The 13508-nt window shown below is 41.0% G+C and overlaps 1 protein-coding gene across 1 annotated transcript in view; it reads right to left on the reverse strand.

The window, feature by feature from the left end:
- ZFAT (zinc finger and AT-hook domain containing) overlaps nt 1-10262 on the reverse strand; it is a 284368-nt gene extending 274106 nt beyond the window's left edge. Inside the window, exon 1 of the mRNA XM_057308065.1 lies at nt 10188-10262. The gene's annotated coding sequence lies outside the window, so the exon portion shown is untranslated. The remainder of the gene's footprint in view (nt 1-10187) is intronic.
- Nucleotides 10263-13508: the final 3246 nt, after the last annotated feature.

The following is a 13508-nucleotide window of genomic DNA, read 5'->3' on the forward strand; positions in this document are numbered from 1 at the left end:
AAAAATGTAATGCAAATTTCAGGCTGCATTAATAGAAGTACAGTATCCAGATAATAGCTTCATTGTACTCAGCCACGGTCACACCACATCTGAAGCAGTTGGTTCAGTTCTGGCCACCGTATTTGAAGAGGTATACTGACGAGCAGACTTTGTCATGAGTTAGCGATGTGGATGGAGAAAGTTCTGTAAACCATGTCATGTGCATATCTTTTGAGAATTAGCTTTTTTCCCCTTATTGTGTAAAAATGATTCAAGTAAGATTTAATAGTTGTTTTCAAATACTTGAAGAGTTATTGTGTGTAAGAATTTATTGTGTGTTTCACATACACAGCCCTAGAATGCCAAGGACCAGTAAGTGAAAGTTAGACGGGAAATAGACTGAGATCAATGAGAAGTTCTTTCCAACAATTAGAAACCTTCTAAAACAAGGAAGGGCGGAGGACAGCATGGGGGAGATGCTATTGAGAAGACAGAACTGGGAAAGTCATACAAACCTAGCTCACTCCTCTACGTAACCCAGCATATTTGAGGCATTTGAAAACGCCCAAACAGTATATCTCTTTTCTAACAAAATAATAATAGTACTAATACTAATAGTGACAACGCGGAACAAGAACTGAGGTAAGAAGTAAAACAAGAAGTTGTTTGGCCTAACAAACACAGAAAGGCATGCTGTTGAAGGGAAATGAAATTTCAATGCCAGATAACATTAAACACGAACACAGTGTCCTGGTTTGTACAGAGGAAATAGGCTTAGTCAAAATTGTATTTATTCTAGAAGTTGTTTTTCTTAGCATGACCTACCTGCTATAATTTTCAGGGAGGTGTAAAAAATATTTTAAAAGTTCCTCCAGTGGCACGTTAGCAAAAATTGGCTAATATTAAACTAGTGTTCTTATTACAAGATGATACTAAGTATACTGATCAATTTGTATAAGCATTCAAATTTCTCATGCCAGATGTCACACTGCACACCACTGGCATTTTAAAAACGGTCCCTTGCACTTATTTTGTTTCCACATTGTCTTCAAAATCCAGCACTTTTCTACTCTCATTACAGCGTTCATTCCCACATCTTCCCTTCACCCTCTGGTCTCACTGGCAGGTCATAAAGCAGTATATAAAGAGGAATGCCTGATTTATCTTTACATCATCGCTCCTCATCTCCAAGTCACCCACAGTTAGCAGTGAACACTCAACACTGCTTGTTAAATTCCTTCCTTTAATGAAACAGTTTTTAAAAGTTACCCATTATGTCTTGTGACACGGAAGAGAGAAAGTCAAAGGAGGCTGTAAGGACAAGCTGGCTATTATTTGTTGTAAGAATAACCCACTCTTTACAAAGTAGTATCTTGGAATACAATTTTCTTCTTCCCTTAACATTTTCTTTGCATCCTAAACGGGCTATTTAAAAGGATTTTCATAGAGCACAGTACTGACACAATGACTGACATCCTACTGATTTCTCTCACTGCAGGGAAGTAAATGTAAAGAATGAGAGAAAAACAGGTTCACTGACTAATTAAAGTAAATGTGTATGTATCTTTCTGGAATAAATGTAAATTCGGATTCAAAACAGTCTATTATTCCAAGCCAAAACAGTAAAGGAAAATGTAAAAAAGGAAAAAAGCTGAACACATATCCTCTACTAAAGGAGTATGAAACTTTAGGACTTATTTGGTACGGGTTAAGGCTTGTTCAAGAACTTGTTGCTGGATTCTTATACTTGTTATTTCTCTCCCTCCTCTCTTGTGGGCTCTACCAAGAATTGCACAGGTTGTGGGAACACGATGCTCTGCTGCAGAAATCAGGAGAACATAATTTCAAATCTCCCATGTCCATCCGATAGAAACAGTTTATACTTCACTGGGAGACCAGAGAATGAGTCAGTAAGGGGATAGAACAGTTGCTAGGTGAAAGATATAGCTAACTTAAAAAGTTAAGTTTCTTTTCAGTTAGATACTCACGTATTAAAGCAATTATTTTTAAATGATGCACAATAAACATTCATTTGTTTAAATAAGAAGCCACTAGAAATTAAGTAGAACTAACATTTACTGAGCATTTTCTGGGTGGTGGACATTCTCTTTAAGTGTTCAACATACATTATACACTTCATCACAGCCACAGAAAGCAGTATTCCCAATATCCTCACTTTACAGATAAGAAAAAGGAGGCACAGAATGGTTAAGTAACTTCTAGATCGCACAATACTGACAGGCAGAAAAGGGATATGAATTTAGGTAGGGCAGCTCCAGGGCCCATTTTTTAATCTGAGTGGGTATCAATATATTATATACTTTGACATATGAAGATCCTGAGTCTATTCGCTTTAGTCACATAGGAAGAAATTTTTTCATGGGCAATCAGGACTGTATAAAATTTATAAAATCATTGTTAAAATGCTTTCACAACCAACTTTTAGGATTAGATAACTAAATCCAATACAATGCTTCATTTAAGACACTAGAACTTAATCCCATTTTTTCTATGTATCCTTTGGCTTTATTACACTTCATGATAACTGCAACTGGGTGCCTTTGACATACTTAGCCTGACACTATGTCATTAAAAATACTTTGCACAGACTAGATCTGGGATGTTTTATTCACATGAGTGTGCATTAAAGTAATTCTACTACTTTTCAAATTCTAAATGCAATTATTCAACAGTCGTTTGAATACTTAATGAACACCAAGTAGTATGGATACAAAGATAAAATTAGATGGGCTCTGTTCTCAAGGGAGGCCACAGTTACAAAACAATGAAGTAAGTGCTTTTATGGAGCTGTGACCAAGGTTCCAAGGGAGCAGAATCCTGCCCAGCATGGTAAGAATGACCGCAACTCCCTGAGAAAAGGCATGGAGAGGTAAGAGAACATTTTCCTCTCAGGGAGTATCAAGTGATTTAAATAGGACTAGAATGCTGGGTTTACATGGAAAGCCAGAGAAAGAGTGAGAACAGATGAAGAATGAAGCTGGCGCTAGATAAAGAAAAGTCTTCGAAATCATAATAAAAGGACGCAACCACCATAAGGATTTAAGTAGAACAGCGATAAGATCAAATATGCTAACAATAGCGGTTATCACACTTTTTATTTTAAACAACAGAACCCTGCTCTCAAAAGAAACCTTTGTAAACTTCCATACTTAAAACTGATCAAAGTAAGACTGCACTGGTTGAAATTGGAACGAACCTGCTTGCTTCCTCCAGAACCTTTTACAGAATAGTTTCAAAACCACTGCTTTAGAGAGAAAAATCAATATATCTATACAATTATGTCCTTTTTAAAAAAGATTTATTTATCCATTTGAGAGAGAGAAAGCGCATGTGCATGAGGGTGTGGGGGGAAAAGGGGAGATGGAAGAAGAGAATCTCAAGCATACTCCGGCTGACTGAGGAACCCGAAGCGGGGCTCGATCTCACAACCCTGAGATCATGATCCGAGCCAAAACCAAGAGTCAGACACTCAACCAACTGAGCCACTCGGGGCCCCTACAGTTATGTTCTATTTATCTCATGCCTCTCCCAATGAGATTCTAACTTCTCAAGGATTCATTCTTGTAATTTCTCTTCAATTATATGCATACACAACACTAAGCGAACAGTATTAGACCTTAAAAAAACTCAATGACAAATTGTTATAATACAGAAGAAAGAAGATAAAGATTAATTATCAGCCTGTTCATCCTTCAGTTAAACTATAAGTGACCACATTGTCTAACCTAAAAGTTAGGATTTATGGTTGAACACATACTAACTAGGGTATTTATGGCCACAGGATATTCAAAATTGGTACAGTGTTGGAAAACACAGGATATATGGTTGTGATTGATATAATGTAATTTTTTGAAGATTGGTAATCTTGAATTTTCTTAACAATGACTCTGAATCTGAAAATCCTTCCCCACTTATCACTTGAGCATCTGTTCTCCCACCTTATAAATTGCAGAGCTCTATATGTGATCACTGAAAATGATCATCAGTGTGGAAGTGCTCGTCTTCCTCAGCCATCAGCAATAATATGTAAACTGATGAAAGATTCCCTGGCAGTTCACTACTCTTGACTCTTCACAGTCAGAAATGCTAATAAAAAAGCAAGGTTACAATCTGAAGGAAAAGGTATATAATGATTACTTTAACACATTTTATATTAAAACATGTGTATTCCCTTTATACAACTAATTTAACCCATACAATGCTTCTCTTTACCTTTAGCCCCTCCATTCCTTGCAGTAATATTCGGGGCAAAGGAGGGGGGTACATACCACTTAAATAATCTCAAAAGTGTTTAAAGTGCTTTCCCCTTTATAAACCGTAGACTGATTAAAAACAAATGTTCAAAACGGTATTTAACATATATTAAGAATTACAGAATAAATCTCACTTTTCTCTATCAGATAAGACACTAGAAAAAAACCTACCACCACCCTGGGCCACTCTATCATGCATTAAAAGTTCCTCCATAGTAAGTGGCTAAAGGCCAACTATCGACAATTATTAAAAGGAAGAAGAGGGGAAAGAAGCATAGGCTATAAATTAAATCCTTCAATACATCATTTGACCAATGTGTATAATGTATTTACTTAAAGGCATGTTTAAGAAAGGGTCCTTAAAAAAAAAAAGGGGGTCCTTAAACAGACACAATATAAATGTGAGATACCATTTCCATATGATATTGTAAACTCAGTCCAACACTGATCATTTCTGGACACAGTCTACACTACCTAAATTTGCCAAAATTGCTAACTATTCTCCTACAAATTTGTTTAGGATAAAGACAACTGTCTGATTATAGCAAAAGTAAATTACATCACATGCTCCAATTAAATTAGTGCATTTAATAAAAGCGCTCAATGTATCACTCATTTCCACTTCTTTCAAATGTAAAAGTGTGAAGACTCCAAAATAGTCCTTAAGAACAAAGTGCCTTTTTTTTAAAGAAAAGCTCTTTAAAAAATAAAATACTTGAAAGTAATCCTATAAAAACATACAAAAAATCCTCATATGTAAGATAGCAATCAAAACAATACCTGATATCAAACACTTAACTATAAATTCAATTAGAAGTTTTCACCATAAAATTTTCACCCTTTGCCCATTTAAGGGGCAAGTTGTTTTAAAAGATATTCCACACACAGATATTTTTAAATGAAACTGTACACCTACTATTCTGATCTTAGTAACACATCAAATAAAGTTAGAACAAATGTTAATAATAGTTAGAAATACTAAATTATACATACTGTGTCTAACTGTCCCTACAGTAATATAAAAATGTTTATAAAATGTCTTGAGATAAATTTATATTTTCCTCTAGTTTGTGAAAACTACAATGACTATTATTTTTTATTATTCTGTTCAATTAGCCAACATATAATACCTCATTAGAACCTTTCTATTTAGTAATAACTAGTGGTTGAAACACATTCAGTAAGTGAAATTCAAACACTCTCCCAGATGGAACAGCTGCGAGAGGATACACAGGGCAGTTTTTACAAGCGAACTTTCTATTGATGGTGTAGATACCATTCAACACTAAAAACTAGCACGACTGGAGTCTAGAAAATATAAACAACCAAGAGTGAAAGAAAATCCTTTAAGGAGAATGAGGAAAATACAATTAACAGCATCATCTATAACTCTGAACTCTGCCTTTCTGATTTTTCAAACTTTTGCCCAAGTTTCTGTAGATTACAGGGTCCAAACTTTTAAAAATCCCATATACTTACATATATGTATCAGTATTAGGTAATATTTTATGCTTAAGAAGTCTAGCAAATATTACTTAAAAACCCAACTTTACATAAAGTATGTTGTACTACTAATTGCACTTTATAGAAAAGAAAACTGGGAACAGAAAAATTGAATGACATTTTTAAAGTGACACTGAGTTAAATAATGAAACTGATAACATAAATCAGCCTTATGTTCCAATTAAAAAATTTTTTTAATTATTATTTTAGAGAATGAGAGGGGAGAGGGGCAGAAGGAGAGAGAGAGAGAGAATCTCAAGCAGCAACAGCCCCCCCCCCCCCCCAGCACGGTAGGGCTCCATCTACCCAAGATTATGACTTGAGACGAAATCAAGAGTTGAACGTTCAACCGACTGAGCTGCTCAGGCACCCCTTGGCACAAATATTTTAAATCCAAAATAGTCTACTTACTTTTTTGCATGTATTTAAAAAATTTTTTAATTACATGCCCTCATTACTGATAAATCCAAGTAATAAGGCTTTTTTTTAACCTCACCATGCTCTAAAATTAGCAATCCTTTGAGACAATACCTTGGAATTTTTTTTTAACTGAAAAAATTTCTTTTAATATCATATCTTCAATCTTCATTTTTTACTCACTTGTTCAACAGAGGAATGAGGAGCGTGTACTAAGAAATCAAAGACATCATTCAAGCTGTTCCCTTAATTTTTATAATATTCAATTATTCTAAGAGGAACAAAATTGTGCCCATTATCCCAAAGTTGGGCTCTCAACCCATATTCAGCAGGAAAATAATTTCTTGATTTCTCTCTAATGTACAACCACAAAACAAAAACTATTAAAGCACTCAAACACTTTGATGCTTTGAACACTTACATACCCGTATGCTTAGCTCTTACTCTTTAAATTCCACCTCTAAAAATAAGACTTCTCTAAAACTGGGGAGAAGTGTCACTCTTATGAAACCACGCATGAATAGTATAAGGCAAAGTAAGTTTGATTAATTATCCATAATAAAGTTTGTGCCCAGTTCCTTCCTTTACCCTGTATCCCAACATAAAGTTTGAGCTAACCCATAAGCAAGTTATACTCATATTAACTCACATTCCTTTTTTGTTTTTACATGGCCCAAGCAGGATGATTTCAGAATGAAAACTCTCCAAGTACCTCATTCAATATCTCCTGCGATTCCAAATAAACCCAACTGCACTAACAAAAAGCAAGAAAAAAAGCTCCCTGAAAAGTTTAAAGAGTACACGGTCCTTCTTTTATCAAAATAGAATTTTTCACAAGTGACCCAAAGAGAATTACAGCTTAGAAAAATCAAGCCTTTAATTTGAGGAATAATTTGCACCTAGAGAAAAATTCAAGGTAATGGTTTTCACTGCATGTGGACTTTTAGACCAACTCTATTTATTTTGATTTTGCTGAAGTCTGGGTATAACCACTTGTCGGCCTATGCTACGGGACCACCATCCTAGTAACAGTATCTTACAACAAGGTGCTTTTGATACCTTGGTAACTACACTACCTTGGATGGACTTCCACACAAACCTGACCATAACATTTTGGCATTTTAATTAGATTTCAATGTACTCCTTGAATGGCACAGCACAAATCAGATGACAAGTGTTCTATTCAGTTAACACATTAATAGGTAGCATACAAGCAGCATAAGCTTGAATTTAAGAAGCCCATAAATATTAATTTTGCCCCCACTTTTGAGAAAGGGACAATTCAAGGGACATACTGATAAATCTTACATTATGCCAAAAACCTATTCCTAAATTGCTGTATGCCAAATGATTTTTTATAAATCAAGTCACGTTTGGTAAGTACCATGTAAAAAGGATTATTTAAAGGCACCTTTCAGTGAATCCTTTTTGTAAAATATAGAATTCTCATATAACTAACCACTACTTGTTTTGTAATCTCATACTTGTAAATATCAAATTTCTTAGAGCACAGCTGCTTTCCCAAGCCAAATTCATTCCAGTATTACTGCCCTTCTCCTTATTTCCCAAGCTTTAAAAATGTCACCCAGGGGCGCCTGGGTGGCACAGCGGTTAAGCGTCTGCCTTCGGCTCAGGGCGTGATCCCGGCGTTCTGGGATCGAGCCCCACATCAGGCTCCTCCGCTATGAGCCTGCTTCTTCCTCCCCCACTCCCCCTGCTTGTGTTCCCTCTCTCGCTGGCTGTCTCTATTTCTGTCGAATAAATAAATAAAATCTTTAAAAAAAAAATAAAATAAAATAAAAAAATAAAAATGTCACCCAAAAAAACCAGTTGTCAGTGGTAGACTATACAAGCAATACTAGAAAAGTTGAAAAAAGAAGTGATTTTTTTAAATGTAAAATAGAAAGGTATGTATTCTCCAAAAAGAAATCGATGACTTATTTTTGGCATTGAGCACAATAAATTCCCAATAAAAACAATTTTAAAAAATCAAGATATGCATATCTCAAATCTCTTTCCCATATGTCTTTATCACTTGGTGGAAACTGTTCAAGAACAGTTTATCTCCATGAACACATGACCTCCATGATGCTACCAAGGTCAATGAGACCTACAAGAGGGGCATATGCTGAGTAAGTGCTGATTTGCCCAATTCTACAGTTCCCTTTAAAAAGAGAGAAGGACAGATGAAAAAAAATTATTTATATAGTACAGGAAATGATGTTTTAGGTTGTAACATTCAAGTAGCCCATTACAGGACTGTTTACAGACATATGTCAGCAATAGCCAATAGGAGCAAGACCTCAAAAGGGCGTCAGAGCAGTCAGGTACAAAAATTGGTGCACAGAAAGAATTAACAAGATCCCAAACTGAATAATCCTCCTTTACATCTTGTACTGAAACTCTTCAGTACCTTGGGTACATGCCACAACCACTCAATTTTGAAGTGAGGGTTTTCTGCTGATAGAACTTTTTGAAAATGACAAATAACGGAAGATCCACAGTCAACAGAAGCAGCTCCCACGTGTCAGAAATGCTCACATAAGGAGCAAGTTTGCATATGCTGGGCCTGCCAGTTACACTGAACTCACCAGGTGTCCTGGTGGTTCTCTTATCCTTCCAGAAGACTCCTTCAGACATTTCCTCAGCTGCCACAATGCTGTGCCTTTCACAAACCATAGGTTTTCTTGGATGAGATTTAAATTTTAAAACACATTACCCACTTGGTATAATCTGCTTAAGCTGGACTTCTTACTCAAAAAATCCTTATCAATTTGAAGTTATTATGTTTGAAATATCCAAGCAACTTCCAAATATTAAAACAAGACATGTCAGAGCCAGCGCCTGATAATTTAAAAGTGACTTAGTGGAGAGCAGTTTAAACTGGATCACTCATTTTAACGTTTGGTAAGTGCAATATAATAGCTGAAAATTAAAGAGGAAAAAACCCAGCAGAACCACTGGTTTTTCACAATCAGCAGAGTACTGGGCTGGGAGCAGTTTTCCAAGTTACACTCAGGGAAGCTCCTGATTGGTGGGTGGCACTGGGTCAATGTGATTACTTAACCCTGGCAGTTATAACTAAACTCCACTATGATGGGCTCCAAAGCTTATTACAAAAAGGGGACTGCCTGAGCATATCAAGTACTACTCTTTTTCTCCCACGGAACACGAAGCCTGACACCTGAAACTCATCCGACAACCATTACCGTGTTTCGGTGCTTCAAAGTTTTGTATTTATTATTTTAAAACCCCACAGGATATAGATTCAGTTGGGGGTAGTAATGTGAAAGATTCACCCATTTCCTGCATACCCAGGGAAGAACTCAAGACCATGCAAGCAGTTCCCTCTCTCCCAAGTAACTTTTTTATCATTTAGTCCTAAAATAACCATAAGCAACAAACACCAAACATTGGCATGGCAACGTCCACACATCATGCCCTAGTGCTACCCACAGGCGGATTTGTTCATCTCTGGTCCCCATCCAGGCGGGTCCTCCCGGTCCCTCTCCCTTCCGTCCGGTCCTGCCTGGCTTCCCCGAGTTTTGCTGTAAAATCCGCCACTTTCGCTGGCCCGGGCAAAAGCACAGCGCCTCGTCCCAAGGGCAGAGTTTCTCCCAACTGCCCGAGGATAGCGTCCGGAAAGCTTCCAGCGGAACCCCCCCTTCCCGCCCCCCCGCGCACCTTGCCCGGCCCCTCGCCCCCTCCCCGCACTTTAACAAGCCCCAGAGAGGGGCCCACCTGCCTACCGTCGCCTGACCCCACGCCCGGGTCGCCCTGCCAACTCCTATCCGGCCGCTGACTCCTCCGGTGCCGAGCCCCCCACCAGCCAGGGGCCCGACCCCGAGGGGCAGCGGCGCCCTCCCCCCAAAGGCCCCCCGAGAGACTGACCTACGACGCCCCCCGGAGGCCGGGTCCCGAGCGCCTGTCAGCTTCCCCGGAAGGGGTCAGGCGGGGGGCTGAGCGCTCCACTGTCCTCTCCTGACACCCTCTCCCCCTCGCCGCCGCACTCACCTGGCGGGCTCTCGCCGAGGGGCCGGGTGAAGGCACCGGGGGTCGCGCGAGGAGGCCGGCCGCCCGCCGCGGCCCCCACCCTCCCGCACCCGCGCCCGCGCCCGCTCCCGCGCCCGCTCCCGCTCCCGGTCGGCGCGCGCCCCAGGCCCGACGCGCGCCCAGAGCGCCGTGGGGAGGGGGCGCGGGGACGCGCGAGAGCTGGGGGGAGGGGGGCCCGGGGGGCGGGGGCAGGGGGCGCGGTGAGAGCAGTGGCTCGACGGCGTCGGCGGAGAGAAAGCAGCCTCGGCCGCGTCCGTCATGGCGCGCGGCAGCGGCGGTGGCTCCCTCCGGCCTCCCCGCTCCCTCGCCTTTAGTTTGACCTTTCCCTCCAGTGTGTCTGAGGGAGAGCGGCGGTGCGCGCGCGTGTGCATGTCTCTGTGTGCGCGCGCGCGCGCGCGCGTGGGGAAGGGGCGGGTTCGCTCCCCGACGCCTGACGTCACTGCCATGGCAACGGCAGCCCCGCCCCTCGCCTCCCGTTTCCTGCCCCCGCCCTCGGTGCACGTTCCGGGGCCTCACGTGCTCACTCACACGCACGCACGCACGCTCAGAGCGCGCGCGCCCAGAGCGCTTGGGGAGGCGGGGGGGAGTTGGGAGGTCATCTGGGCCTCCTCGCCGACTCGCTGAGTTCGACCAATCCTGAGAGAAGGAGCCCTGGGCGAGGCGGGCCCAGCTGCCGGAGCGGCGTGAAAAATTTCCCCAGGCTGAACGAAAACCCTTCCAGAGCGACTGAGCATGCCCGGTGGTGGAAGGGGCGCGTTCCCCGGGAGTTTAGGCAGGAGGAGGGGGAGGCAGCCAGCAGTTGAGGAAAGGGAACCCCGGGCCCCAGTGTGGGGGAGATTAAGCCCTAGGGAACTGGGACTGCGTGGTGTTAGGGTCAGGCAACTTTGGATTGCAGTCTGGCCTTGCCGCTCTTGCTGTGTGACCTCGGATGTGTTACTTAAACACTCTGAACTGAATATCTTGTGTAAAATGGGGTTAGTAAAGCCTACCACGGTGGTTGTGAGAATCAAAAGAGAAGTGGAATAAAAAGTATACCATAGGGAATGTAGTCAGTTAATATTGTAATAATGTTATGTGGTGACAGGTGCTAACTTACCGTGAGCATTGCATCATCTGTTATGTACCTGAAATTAACATAACATTGTATGTCAGTTGTACTTAAAAAAGGGGAGAGAGAGAAAGTGGAAAATGCCTGACCTGACATATGGTCAACCCTAAATACTTAGCCATTAGTATGGCACCCACAACCTCCTTATTTTGCAAATGGAGACATGCGATGTGGAGAGATTGAAAGATTGAAAGATGTCGGGTAGTGGCAGAGACCCAGGCTTCAAGTTCAGTACTCTGTCCTACATGGCCTTCCCTCAGGAAGAGTGGAAAGAACATTCCAGAAAAACCTGTAAAGCGCTCCCTTTGATATCTGTGGATCCCTTTGCTCACCCCACTGGCCCCATCCCCATCCCCTAAAAGATTTAGAACTCTGGATATACGGGCTGGATAGCTTTGGTGCAACTTTTGGAGATCACTTATTGGCTTCTCAATTTGCATTTGAACAAGCAGCAGAATGGTGCTATCCTCAGTTCCCTTGGGGCCCCTAAATTCCTTCTAGAGTTTTGGTTAAAGTATAAACACAGTAGCAAGGAACTCCAGGTCCTCACAATTTCTGGCTCACTGAGGAAAGATTAACTTGGTTAACTGTCATCATTTACCCAGCGTCCACCGGTGGGCAAGAAGACCTAGCCAGCCCACAAGGAGCCTGTGGCTGCAGGGCTGTGCAGGTACCTTACGATTCAGACACATTGGTGACCTCATCGTTCACCAAACTTGTGCTTCCAGCCTTTTCCTCTAACTTAGCTCTTAATCACTTACTGCCTCATGGTATTTCTTGAATGTTGTAGTATTTTTAACTCTAGATTTGCTGTTGACTTTTTTAAATTTTAAGTTTTATTATTGAAATATAGTTGATATGCAATGTTGTATCAGTGTCAGCTGTACAACAGTGATTGACAATTCTATACATTACTCAGTGCTCACCATGATAAATCTAGTCACTACCTGTCACCATACAACATTGTTACAATATTATTGACTAGATTCCCTATGCTGTAACTTTTAAAAAAGTGTAGGTCTGTCTCATTCTGTCGTAAAGCCCCAAACCTGATCTTAGTAAAATATATCACCCTGTTCCACAACCATGTCCTTATGTGTCCTTACTTTGTTTGCAGGAATTAATTCACTTGACCTTACCAAGTTCCAACTAAAATGTAGTCTCTTCCAAAAACGTGCTGGATATATTCAGTTGGAATGAATTAGTCCCTTTTCCAGAGAAGTTGGTATATACCCTGCTTGGACACTATTCGTAGTAGACTTTGTGTTCTGTGATTTATGTACACGTCACATAGAGAACGCTTCTCCAAGCATCCAGATAGGGGTTGGCTGTTCCTATTCCTTGCTCCCAAGGCATCTTATGGTCTAATATATCACTTATCACCCATTCCTTTAAGGCTTGATTTATTCACCTTCCGCATCAGACGTAAAACTCTTTAATGGCAGGAATCCTGTCTATTTCACTTCGCATTTCCAGCATCTCCCTTAGTACCACAACACTACTGAGCAACTACTATTGAATGGCCGAGTGGGCTCCCTGCCTATTTCATAAAGTTCTTGGGGGCAGACTTTACCTTGTTTATATTTATAACTCAGACTCAAAGATTTTCTGGGAAGTTTTGAATTCTCAATAAATCTTGGACTACTCTAAAATGCACCCGAAATTACACGGTCACACTCATGCAATGAAAGAAGGCTTTGGCATAGCACAAGATACTGAGCAGTGTGAGAAGCAAATCTAGGGGAAGAAGAGGTCATAGTGCCTTCATAACTGCTGCTGTGGGCCTAGAATGAGAGACTTTCAGCTGTTGTTAAGGATAATAGGCAAATTACTCCAACATGTATCAGTGCAGTTGCTCCCAGAAAAGGGGAAAATTATGCAAAGAGGAAACATGAAAAAGAGATCAAATATTGTTTGCTTAGTCTGAACTGGTAGTGTCTGCTCCTTTGTCTATTTGGTACAATAATCTAAAGCCCAGTGCTGTCTTGTATGTAGCTTTGTTTCCTCTTGATATGCTATTTAACTCACTACATGTCTGTTAAATCCTCACCAAGCCCAGTCTTCTTATTCCTGATCATGTTCGAGGCGCTGCCAAACACCCCGTAGCATGAATCATTCTCGGTTCATCCCCATCTTCATTCTGTCTGGTTGGTGTCCCGTGATCTTCCTCCTGA

The sequence above is a fragment of the Ursus arctos genome, unplaced genomic scaffold (assembly GCF_023065955.2).
Source record: "Ursus arctos isolate Adak ecotype North America unplaced genomic scaffold, UrsArc2.0 scaffold_6, whole genome shotgun sequence".
Lineage (NCBI taxonomy): Eukaryota > Metazoa > Chordata > Mammalia > Carnivora > Ursidae > Ursus > Ursus arctos.